The sequence below is a fragment of the Canis lupus genome, chromosome X (assembly GCF_011100685.1).
Source record: "Canis lupus familiaris isolate Mischka breed German Shepherd chromosome X, alternate assembly UU_Cfam_GSD_1.0, whole genome shotgun sequence".
In the NCBI taxonomy this organism is placed as follows: Eukaryota; Metazoa; Chordata; class Mammalia; order Carnivora; family Canidae; genus Canis; species Canis lupus.
Genome location: NC_049260.1, coordinates 20,043,535 through 20,056,012, shown reverse-complemented (window position 1 = coordinate 20,056,012; position 12,478 = coordinate 20,043,535). Strand labels below are relative to the sequence as shown.

The 12,478-nt window shown below is 43.0% G+C and overlaps 2 long non-coding RNA genes across 2 annotated transcripts in view; both read right to left on the bottom strand.

Moving 5' to 3' along the window:
* The window catches only part of LOC119868414, a 73,418-nt gene that overhangs the window by 15,447 nt on the left and 45,493 nt on the right, over positions 1-12,478 (bottom strand). The gene's annotated exons all lie outside the window — the stretch shown is intronic.
* On the bottom strand, positions 8,947-10,179 carry LOC119868413. Its single transcript, XR_005386193.1, has 2 exons — positions 9,938-10,179; positions 8,947-9,237 (listed from the first exon to the last, which is right to left on the bottom strand). It is a non-coding gene; the product is annotated as an uncharacterized LOC119868413 (long non-coding RNA).

Here is a 12,478-nt window from a genome sequence, read left to right as displayed (position 1 = left end):
TTGCAGTTATCCTGTTTAGTTGTGCTTTCCAAAAGAAACTCGGTAACTGTGAAAATTCTTTATTAGCGGCATAAATATAAATCAAAACTCCTACACCCACTATGAGTTCCAGTCTGCAGAGCACTGCCCTCAGGTTGGGTTTCATGTGTTTTGGGGCCAGTGGTGGGGTTGGAGCATCTTGGTTCTAGCTCAGAAGAGCTCGCTGCATTCACCTCTTCCCAGCTGTGCACCGAGTGATGTCAAGTTACTAGCCTGAAATCAGTAGTGATGTAAGTATTTGCATGGAAACTGGCCAATACTACATATTAGGTTCACCACCACCCACACACCCTTGCTTCTAGAGAGTCTGTTGTTAAACAGTCACCAGACACCATTGCATGGGTCTGGCGCCTAGGAAAGAACAACCCGTCTTAGAGTACAAAACAAGACTTGGTTACAAACTCTTGGAAAAGAACAGTCCAAACTGGGCTCTTTAACATTTCATCAGATTCTAGTAAAGTACCAAGTGATGACTCAAAAATGACCAAGGAAGCAAAACTAAATGAAAACATTAATTCACTAGTATCCAAATATTTATCTAGTACCAACTGGGTACCAGTCTCCTTAAATTTTTTCAGCAACAAGGCAAGACACAAATTAAATAAGTATATAATGTGCAAGGGACCAGTGTGTACGCTGCCAATTTAAAAGATAGTTAAACAATGACACTAGTATTTTTCACCTTCATCAAAGGGAATACTAACATTTAATAGGCATTGTGCCAGGTATTAAACAAATATTGTCTTGTTTGATCCTCACAACCACCCTGTAAGATAATCATTAGGTTGAGCCACATGAAATTGCTGATAGTTGACCAATTTTGACCTCTACAAAAGGCAATTTCCACCTAAATTATTTTCTCTGTTTAATAGACAAGGAAGCCAAGATCCCAATATACCAACTTGTCAAATGTCAAACAGCTAGTAAGTGACAAAGCCGGGATTCCTTGCAGACCAGAAAGGTTCCAAAGGTCCTGGACTTCCTGCCACACACAGTTCTCAAATGAAAGAATTGTTAGGCACATTTGATGCTGCACACATTCAAATAAATCTTAGAATTAAACCATTTTGAAATAACTTTGGTAAGAGAAATTAAATTAAAGACATGCATTTTGCTACGTAACTAAACGCTGGCTTCCTGGGTTTCTTAATCATAAATGATTAGAAATAATCATAATTGTTGATACATTTTAGAGACTGAAAAACATCTTAATAGAGATTGCAACCATTGTTTAATTTATTCTTAAAAACTCAAATTAATGTTTGTACTTAAGAAATTCCATTAATGTTCAATTTATACTTGAGAAATTAATGTTTAATTTCTTTTTTTGTTGTTTAATTTCTACTTAACAAATGACTTTTTAAAAATGCTATGCTGGGATCCCTAGGTGGAGCAGCGGTTTAGCGCCTGCCTTTGGCCCGGGGTGCGATCCTGAGGACCCAGGATCGAGTCCCACGTCGGGCTCCCGGTGCATGGAGCCTACTTCTCCCTCTGCCTGTGTCTCTGCCTCTCTATCTCTCTGTGTGTGACTATCATAAATAAATAAAAATTTTAAAAATATAAATAAATAAATAAATAAATATGCTATTGCTAGTACAAACCACCAAAGGTCTTATATTCACAGTCCTTGATTCTGAATCCACTAGAATGATCAGTACTTCAGAAAAGAATTACAGTTATGAATGTTTGAACCAGAGGATATAGGAGTGTTTCAATTTTTAAAAATTGAAATACGGTAGAATTATGACATTATACACACATATACATTCATGTATATGTGTATATATATACATTATATATATATAGTTGAAACAAAAGTTTCATGAAAAATTTTACTCTTGGTATATGCTATATTCTCTAATACTTTCTTTTTTCTTCTTTTTTTTAGAGAAAGAGAGCATGGGGGTGGGGAGGGGGAGGGGCAGAGGAAGAGAGAGAATCTTAAGCAGGCTCCATGCCCAGCACGAGGCAGGTCTCTCAGGACCCTGAGATCATGACAGGAGCAGAAATAGAGTCAGATGCTTAACCGACTGAGTGACCCAGGCGCCCCTCTGATATTTTCTATCCTACCCTATTCTATTTCATTAAAGACTTCTGCCCACAACTTAGTATATCATTTTTGCAATTCACTAATGTGTTGTGACCTGCAGTTTGAAAAACAATGTCTTAGAGACCTTTATTCTGGAGACCTCATCTACATCCCCCATTTTATTTCTTTCCTTCTAGGTTACTCTGTTCTTTGCATCTATAACCTTGACCCCCCACTTACCAGTTTCTCTTCTTCCTTCCTTGAACAGATACTTACAAATAACCTGCTAGGTGCCATCAACTGTGTGCTAAGTGCTGGAGACAGGGCACATTTATATTCACATCCTGGGATTCCAACGTCCATCCAATCATCATGCAAATAAATGCAAACTTCCAACTGTGCTTACTGCTATCAAGGACAGGTTCCAAGAGAGGGGGATTTGACCTAGTTTGGGAAGACTTCTGAGGAAATGGCACTTGAGCTGGGATATAAAGATCTGATCTAGTCCAATCTAATCTAGCCTATTCTGTTTCATTAAGAAAATGCTTATTTCCATCCGCTAATCTACTTTGAGCAATTACTAATTTAAAGTAGCAACTGTCTCCATTCACCTAGCATAACATTTTCAAGGGTCATCCAAGTTGCAGTATTGTATGGATATACCACATTTTGCTTATTCATTTGTCAGTTGATGGACATTTGGGTTGTTGCCACTTTTCGCTATTGAGGAATGCTCCTATGAACTTTTGGGTAGGAGTTTCTGTATGGGCATATGCTTTCGTTTCTCTTGGTTATATACCTAGGAGTGAAATTAGCTGGGTCATATGGTAACTCTAATTTTAACACTTTAAGAAACTGCCAAAATGTTTTCTAAAGCAGCTGCACCATCTTACAGTCCCAGTAGCAGTGTATAAGGGTTTCCATTTCTCTATATCCTTGTCAACACTTGTTTATTATCTGATTACTTGATTATAACCATTGTAGTACAAGATGTGAAGCAGTATCTCGTAGTTTTGGTTTGCATTTCCTCGATGGCTAGTGATGTTGAGCATCTTTTCATTTGCTTATTGACCCTATGTTGTCTTTGGAGAAATATCTATTCAGATTGTTAACCTATTTTTAAATGGGCTATTTATCTTTTTATTACTGAGGAGTAAGAGTTATTTATACATTTTTATATCAGTCCCTTATTACATAAGTATTAGCAAATATTTTCTCCCTGTCAATTGTCTTTTCACTTAAAAAAAAAAAAAAGATGTTACTTTTAAGTAATCTCTACACCCAACGTGGGACTCAAACTCATGACTTCAAGATAAAAAGTCATACACTCCACCGACTGAGCCAGCCAGGTGCCCTGTTCTTTTCACTTTCTTGATGATGTTCTCTGATGCACAAAAGTTTTGATTTGGTGAGATCCAATAACACTCCATCTTGCACCACACTTCCCTGATCATTACCTTCAACCATTATCTCTACTTTACTTCAGCAATGGACCTAGACCTCACCCTCAGAGTAAAACCCTTTGTCCTCCTAGCTTTCTCTCTACCTTGTTTCCATCTCACATGCTCCATTAAGCCTCTGAGACCTCCAATCCCAGAGTCTTCTGTTTTCTCCATTTGTCACACCCTCATCTACCATTTTCCATTCTTTTCTTATCCATCCTGGCCTGCTACAAAGTCTCCATTCCCAGTACATTCCACTCCTTTACCCCACTATTTGCTACATTTGTTCTGCAACCTCCAACCACACATCAATCCAGCCATTTGCCTTCTCTACTTCCAGTGCTCCTAGGCAGTGTTGACAAAGTCATGCAATCTTATGCTTTGGAACTGCTCCTGATGCATGTCCTCCCGCAACAGTGGAGCTCTCAAAGCTGCCATGCTAGGCTTTCATTTGAGCCACCTCACTTTCCTCTCCCGTTCCCTGAGATGCACTCTATTCCTCTCCCTTTCACTCACGTCACTCCCACCATGCTGTTCCTTGAACAAGCCGAGATCACTCCCATCTCCTCAATGCTCGCTGTTCCTTTGCCTTAAACATTCTTCTACCAGGTCCTTGAGTGGCTGAAACTTTCTTCTCATTTAGGTCTCAGTTTAAATGTCACCTCTTCAGGGACGCCTGGGTGGCTCAGCTGTTTAGCACCTGCCTTTGGCCCAGGGTGTGATCCCAGAGTCCCAGGATCGAGTCCCATGTCAGGCTCCCTGTATAGAGCCTGCTTCTCCCTCTGCCTGTGTCTCTGCCTCTCTCTTTCTCTCTGCATGGAGCCTGCTTCTCTCTCTGCCTCTCTGTGTGTGTGTCTCTCATGAATAAATAAATAAAACCTTTAAAAAAATAAATGTCACCTCTTCAGAGAGGCCTCTCCCATCTGCTCTACTAATGCTGCCGTCTTCCCATTGCTATCACACTCCCCTGATTTATTTTCTTCTTTTCTGTTTTTTTAAGATTTTTTTTAAATTTATTTGAGAGAGAGTGAGAGTAAGAAAGATCACAGAGGCAGAGGGAGAAACAGACTCCCCACTAAGCAGGGAGCCTGATGCAGGGCTCAATCCCAGGGCCCTGAGATCATGACCTGAGTCCAAGGCAGACACTTCACTGATTGAGCCACCCAGGCACCCCAATTTTCTTATTTTCTTTATCTGCACTGTCTGAAAAAATCCTACACACACTTCTAAAACCCTTTACTAGTGAGAGTCAGAGACTTGCTCCTCTGTGGTCTCCTAATACTCTGTGTAGAACTTTCTTACCAGGTTGCTATTATTTATGGATTATAGGTCTGTGGGGTGCCAGGGTGGCTCAGGTTAAGGGTCTGCCTTCAGCTCAGGTCGTGATCTCAGGGTCCTGAGATTGAGCCCTGCATCAGGTTCCCTGTTCAGTGGGGAGTCTGCTTCTCCCTCCCCCTCTGCCCCTCTGCCCTGCTCATGCTCTCTCTCTCTTTCTCAAATAGATGAATAAAATCTTAAAAAAAAAAAAAAACAGAAAGGGGGATCCCTGGGTGGCTCAGCGGTTCAGCGCCTGCCTTTGGCCCAGGGCGTGATCCTGGAGTCCTGGGATTGAGTCCCACATCGGGCTTCCTGCATGGAGCCTGCTTCTCCCTCTGCCTGTGTCTCTGTCTCTCTGTCTCTCTGTTTCTCTGTCTCTGTCTCTGTCTCTCTCTCTCTATGTCTATCATGAATAAATAAATAAAATCTTTAAAAAAAAAAACCAGAAAGGATTACAGGACTGTGTTCCTCTTCCCGAGGCCAAGCTCCTTGCAGATAGATGCTGGGTCTTATTCATCTTTGGCTCCTTCAAGGTGCCCCACACAAAGCAGGCACTCACTATGCGCCGAGGAGAGGTACAGAAACTCACGATCTCATTATCTCCGTAGTGTGGGACCTACCCATCATTAAGTAACACTCACAAGGATTAACAACTGCTGGAGGAAGGGCTGGGGGAACACACTGTAACACAAACTAAATTGTGCTGAGCATCATCTTTAAAAAATAAAGCAAGGTGGGTATAGTTCACTTTAAGGAAAGAAAATACATGAAAGTTCATAGATTCGGGTTTGTTTTATAAAAGGACTCACAAGAAAATTAGTTTGAATTCTAAATTCCCCTAATATGGGGCACCTGGGTGGCTCAGTGGTTGAGCATCTATCTACCTTTGGCTCAGGTCATGATCCTGGAGTCCTGGGATCAAGTACCTAATGGGCTCCCTGCAGGGAGTCTGCTTCTCCCTCTGCCCTTGCCTCTGTCTCTGTGTCTCTCATGAATAAATACATAAAATCTCTAAAAAAAAATTCCTCTAATATACTTATTTAAGAGTTTACTTATTCATTCATGAGAGACACAGAGAGGCAGAGACATAGGCAGAGGGAGAAGCAGGCTCCCCGAAGGGAGCCCAATGCAGGACTGGATCCCAGAACTCTGGGAACTCCAGGATCACTCCCTGGGCCAAAGGCAGACACTCAACCGCTGAGCCACCCAGGCATCCCTCCCCTAATATATATATATATATATATATATATATATATATATATATATATATAATATTTTATTCATTTACTCATGAGAGACACAGAGAGAGAGAGAGGCAGAGACACAGGGAGCCATCTGAGCCACCCAGGGATCTCCCTCCTCTAATATATTTAAAACATAACCCTACTCACATCATCTGTCAGAAAAGACATTTACCAAGAGAAAGTTCATCTATGATTCAGGTACCAGAACAAATAGCTAATACAACAAATGACAGTCTATCAAAGCATTGGCAAAGTTCCTTAAGAATCACAAAAGGAGGGGCACCTGGGTGGCTTAGTTGGTTAAGCGTCTGCCTTCGGCTCAGGTCCTGATCCCAGGGTCCTGGGATCAAATCCCATATCAGGTTCCCAGCAGGGAGCCTGCTCCTGTCTCTGCTTCTCTCTGCCTCTCTCTGTGTGTCTCTCATGGATAAAGAAAGTCTTTTCAAAAAAATAAAATAAAACTTGATGCCCCTATATCAAACAAGTTGTTTGGATAGAGGAGCCACTCCAACTTAGTGATGAGTTTGAAGATGAAAAATTTAGAGCAAAGTGAAACCTGCTTAACAAGGGAAGAGAGCAGATTTTCACAAAATGGATAAAGGTAGGAGGATGTTTTAGCTTGGGTTCCTCTAGAACGGGGCGCTGATATAAGGATTCCAATGCAAGTAAGAGATTTCAGGGAACATCAGTATGGCAGTGGGGAAGTCAGGCGAGGAAGGGAAGGAAAAGAAGCCACTTAAGGGTGTATTGGTAGGCAATTTGCCACTGTGGGCCGCTGGAGCATAATCCTGCTGGGAACCCTGGGGGGCCAGCAACACACATCTGAGTCACCCCGCCTGAGAAGCGAGGGCACTGAATCTGGAGAGTCTCGGGTCTTAGCAGCCACTGCTGGCTATCGGAAGCTGGGCACATGTGCACAAAAATGGTAAATGCTGGGAACTACGAGTCGGGGGGGCAGAGCATCTGTGATAGATGGAGTAAAGAGACTTGCGCCCAGCATTTTCCTTTGCTTTGGCACTTTTTTTAAAAGTGGTTTTAGTGACTTACATTTTTGGTTGCAACCCCTTAAAGCGGACTTTCTACCTACCACATTCTCTCACGTGCCCTTTCATTTTTCTCGCCCAGTGTGCACAGGGGCTGCGCCTCATGCTGCTGCTGACACATCCTTCTTCTCTGCCTGCTCCGCCCCACTCCCCATGGAGGTTCTGCCCAGGTAAGAGCAGGCTGAGGGCAGCCCATTCCGGTCAGACCTGTTGTCTGTTTCTGGTGGATGTGGTTCCAGGCAGCAGAAGGCACAGCCTGCACTGCTATTACAGCAGAAAGCCCAGAATCTTCAAAGCCTTGCTATAAACAACCTGATTCACTTTTATACTTGCTGAACATGTTCCCCAGGCAAGGAACAAAAGACCAGGCGCAGCTAGTCACTCTAGAAGGGAAACAGGCTGTTTGCGATCCAAGAGGACTTTGTCTCTCCCTGTCTTCTCCTCCCCTTCTTCCCCACACCCTCCTCTTTCCTCAGCAAATTTTAAAGTCCAAAGAATGATTGTAGAGTTCGTACTGTGCGGTTTTATAGCATGAAAACATCTGGCAGAGGAAACAATAACAGCCACTGCCACCTTGCCCATTGCATGTGATCATGTCATGAAAGGACACGCCAGTGTCTCAGAGCCAGCGGACTGGGAAGACACCCCTCTACACGTGGGGTGTCGGTGCTGTGGGGCACGGAGAAGACATCCTTCTGGGTGTCAGAAGTCTTTGACATAAACAGTGTCTGGGCCTCTCCTCCCTGTCCCATCATCTGGAACTAGGGCTGCCCCTACAACACTTTAAAAGGCACCGCCCTGCCCTGCTTCCTTGCTTCCTCATGAAGTGCACGGCCCCGCGCTGGGGCCCTCCTAGTGGCGAGTGGGGCATGAGCCTTATTGCAGTTCCTGCTCAGTGCCCTCGACCAGGTGTCTGAGTGCAGGGCACAGCCCACACTGGGCACATGGGGACCGTCTCTGGGACTGCCGGAAACCTCGCCAGGCCTTGTGTAGGTCACCCCACACCAGATCACTCCTGCAGTTTACTCATCTCACTTCTCTTTAAGTGTTTGGTTCAAGATCCTGAAAGGATCATTCTTTCCACTTCAGAAGACAGCTCCTGACTCCTGCCTCAACTTGTTTTGTTTATAAATTACCTAGAAACTCCTGTCCAGTCATTTTGGTTAGTTTATCTAGATCATTTAGCCTGTTGTATCAGCATGACCCCCCCAAGGCTATATCACTCATCCTCCACAAAGTGGCATTACTTTGTGGCAAGGTATCTGGGGAGGTGAAGGAGGGAAATGACCAAATTTGCATAAAGGGGGTATGGGAAAGTATGCCTAGGAAGCCCAGGTGCCTTCTGGGAAGAAAATAACCTTGACCCAGGGCAGAGATTCCTTTCCCAAACCTGTAGGAGAGACCATGACTTCATGACTTGAATGAAGGGTTACAGGTGGGGGAAAGGAGAAACAGAACTGGGTTGACCCTGGACTAGCTAAAGGTAGAAAGAAAGCAGGATCTGGGTCCAGGTTAGAGCCAACCCCAGACATGTGCCTACTGGGTTCCCCTGATAGCAAACCACCACCCTCAGGAAGGACTTGTATGAGGAAATCGGCAAGGTGCCCTTTCAACAGCTGGCTCCACAGGGTTGCCAACCTCAGATATGATCTGGGGATTCAGGAAACCACTATTGGAACACTGGCTTCAGAGGCACACAAGACCTCTTGAAAGATACACCTGCAACACAGAAGCTTCCCACCATGCCTCTTTCCCCACTTAAAGGCAGTCTGGATTTGTCTCACATGACCACATCTGATTGGTGGAACTGAAATTGCACAGCTGCTAGAGAGTCTGGGAAATGTAGTTTTTTGCTTTATTAGAGTCAGCTACACATAAAGGCACACTGAAAGGAGGCTCACTGAAATAGACGTGGAATAATTATTTCCATCACGGTTCCCCTGTTTGAAAGCTTTCCGTGGCTCTCCATCTGGACAGCACTGTTGAGAGAAAGCCGGGCCTGGATCCAGGATACAAGAGACTCCAGCAATGATTTCCAAACTGTAGACTCCAGACCCCGGGGAGACATGGAGACATCATGAAAGGTTCTTGAACTCCCTTGCACTCTAGTCATATTCTGTGGACTAGAAAAAAACATTGTGACTTCCATACATGTGTTTACCTGTTTGTCAAACATGGCAGTCACAGTGACTCAAATAATACAAATCACACAAAAACCTTCCTTATAGATGCCTTGTTCCTCAGCCGCAGACTGCACTCTGCCTGGAATGGGGATATTATCTCCCCCTCTCTCCTGCCAATTCCTATTGATCATCAGAGATTCAACGCAGCCCACCACCTCCAGTGCCCTGGGCAGGTGATTCTCTCTGACCTCCTCAGGCTAGGGTAGATGATTCCCATCTGTTCTCTCTTAATATACCAGTGAGTTATGCTAATGATAATACAATGAAAGCAAAATTTACTGGCTTACTTTGTGCCAGTATGAGGTATGTACTCTTATTATCCCATTTAACAGATGAGGACATGAGGTTATATAACCTGCCCAAGGTCACATATTAATCGTGGCTGTGACTCGATACCAGGCAGCAGTCTGGCTCCAGAGCCCATGTCCTTGGCCAGTACTCTCAGTTCCTCTTACCCTATCTACGTATACACTGCCTGTCCTGCTATCTATCTATCTATCTATCTATCTATCTATCTATCTATCTATCTTAATCTGTGCATCAAACTCCACAAATAACTAATGTCTTTCTATGATGTTAAAATAGAACAAGAAAAAGTCAAAAAAGTTTTTCCTCCCTTCCCAACACATTGAAAACTCACAGGACGGGGGTCCAAATTGCTTGATCATTCCTTCTCTCGTCCTCCATTGTCTGTTAACACAGGGATTATTTTCTCCTTCAGCACAGAACACCACACTAAATTACAGAGCAGGCTATGAAATTGCTACCCACTGCTCTCTTCTTCGCCTGTTTTCTCTAAAATAGATTCTTTCTGTTGGTTGTATAAATACAAGACAGAATCCACCACTGCTTTGAAATCCACCACTGCTTTGAAATCATGCCAGGATCCACAGAGCACTGCCCAGGAAAGGATGGGGCTCCTGGGAACTCCAGCCTGGGAACAGCATCCTCATGTAGACATTTAAGAGTGAATTTGAAGAGAGGCTGACATTTCCCCAGGAATTAGAAGGTGTTTCTATATCTTTTTGCTTTTACTGTTTATTACCCTAACACTGAAGACACCTGCCCACAATTCCTGTGCATTAGTACCTGGCAGGCTCCGCTTATACTAGCCAATGGTTCTACTGTAAATCCAACAGTAAGCTAGCCAGTCATTGCCTCTGCTGGAGATTGGTCATACACCTTTCACACTCTGGAAGTGCCAATTACCCCAGACTCATCTCTCTTCTTGCTTGAACTCCTTTCTCTTTCTTTTCTACTTTAAGTTTCTGATTTCTACTCACCCCATTTGTTTTGGTTCATAAGCCAGACATTTCGTTTTCCCTCCTAAAGGTAACTTATAAAGAAGCTTTCTTTAATCATCTTCCAACAATGCTGTCCAGGCCCCTCTATGGGGAAGTCCTCCTTGACTAAGGATAGCCCTTCCAAAGGCTTGTATCCTCTGCAAGAAATCACCAGGGAATAACTCAGATGGAAAGGCATCACAGCTTTGCAAATCTCCCCTGTGTGACATACATATCCAAAGCCAACATTCTTCCAGTGAGCACATCATGTGCAGGATACATAAGAAAGCATATCAAATATGCATAAGGGGTGACTTTTGTAATTCCGTATTGTTTTAAGACATCTTAATTCCTATTCAGGCAAAATGACCCAGTATATCCACAACCATCTTAGAGATTGTCAGTTCAATCTATAGAGAGAGTGGCATGTTGTCAAAATAGTGTTGCACAAACCCTCTAAGGAAAGCAAAAAAAAACTGCTAATGTGAATTACAAAAATATTACAGTCAATGAGACGTGGCGCTTAATCCTCAGCTGATGTTGACACTAAACAGCACACCAACAAACGCCAAAAAGAATCTGAGTTTAGTATGGTCAACTCCTCTTCAACAAAGCAGGAAAGAATACCCAATTTAAAAAAATGGTCTCTTCAACAAATCGTTTTGGGACTACTGGACAGCCACATGCAGAAGAATGAAACTGGACCACTTTCTTACACCATACCCAAAAATAAATTAAAAATGGATGAAAGACCTAAATGTGAGACAGGAATCCATTAAAATACCAGAGGAGAACACAGGCAGCAACAATCTCTTTGACCTCAGCCATAACAACTTCTTACTAGACACGTCTCCAGAGGCAAAAGAAACAAAAGCAAAGATGCACTATCAGGACTTCATCAGGATAAAAAGCTTCTGCACAGCGATGGAAATAATCAACAAAACTAAAAGGCAGCCTACGGAATGGGAGAAGATATTTGCAAGTGACATATCTGATAAAGGGTAAGTATCTAAAATATATAAAGAACTTATCAAACTCAACACCCCAAAAATAATAATCCAGTTAAGAAATGGGCAGAAGACGTGAATAGACATTTTTCCTAAGAAGACATCCAGATGGCTAACAGGCACATGAAAAGATGCTCAACATCATTCAGCATCAGGGAAATTCAAATCAAAATCACAATGAGATATTATACCTGTCAGAATGACTAAAATTAACAACACAGGAAACAACAGATGTTTGTGAGGATGCAGAGAAAGGGGAACCCTCTTACACTGTTAGTGAGAATGCGAGCTGGTGCAGCCACTCTGTAGAACAGTATGGAGGTTCCTCAAAAAATTAAAAGTAGAACTACTCTACAACCCATCAATTGCGCTACTAGATATTTACCCGAAGGATATAAAAATACAGATTTGAAGGGGTAATACATTCTGATATTTTAGCAGCATTATCAACAATAGCCAAACTATGGAGAGAGGCCAAATGTCCACTGACTGATGAATGTATAAAGAGGATGTGGTATATGTGTACAATGGAATATTCCTCAGCCATCAAGAAGAATGAAGTCTTGCCATTTGCAATGATGTGGATGGAGCTAAAGTATGTGATGGTAAGTGAAATAAGTCCATTAGAGAAAGACAAATATCATATGATCTTACTTATATGTGGAATTTAAAAACAAAACAGGAGGCGCCTGGGTGGCTCAGTGGTTGAGCGTCTGTCTTTGGCCCACGGCATGATCCTGGAGACCCAGGATCGAGTCCCACGTCGGGATCTCTGCAGGGAGCCTGCCTCTCCCTCTGCCTGTGTCTCTGCCTCTCTCTGTTTCTCTCATGAATGGATAAGTGGAATCTTTAAAAAAGAAACAACAGATTAACATATAGGAAGGGGTAAGA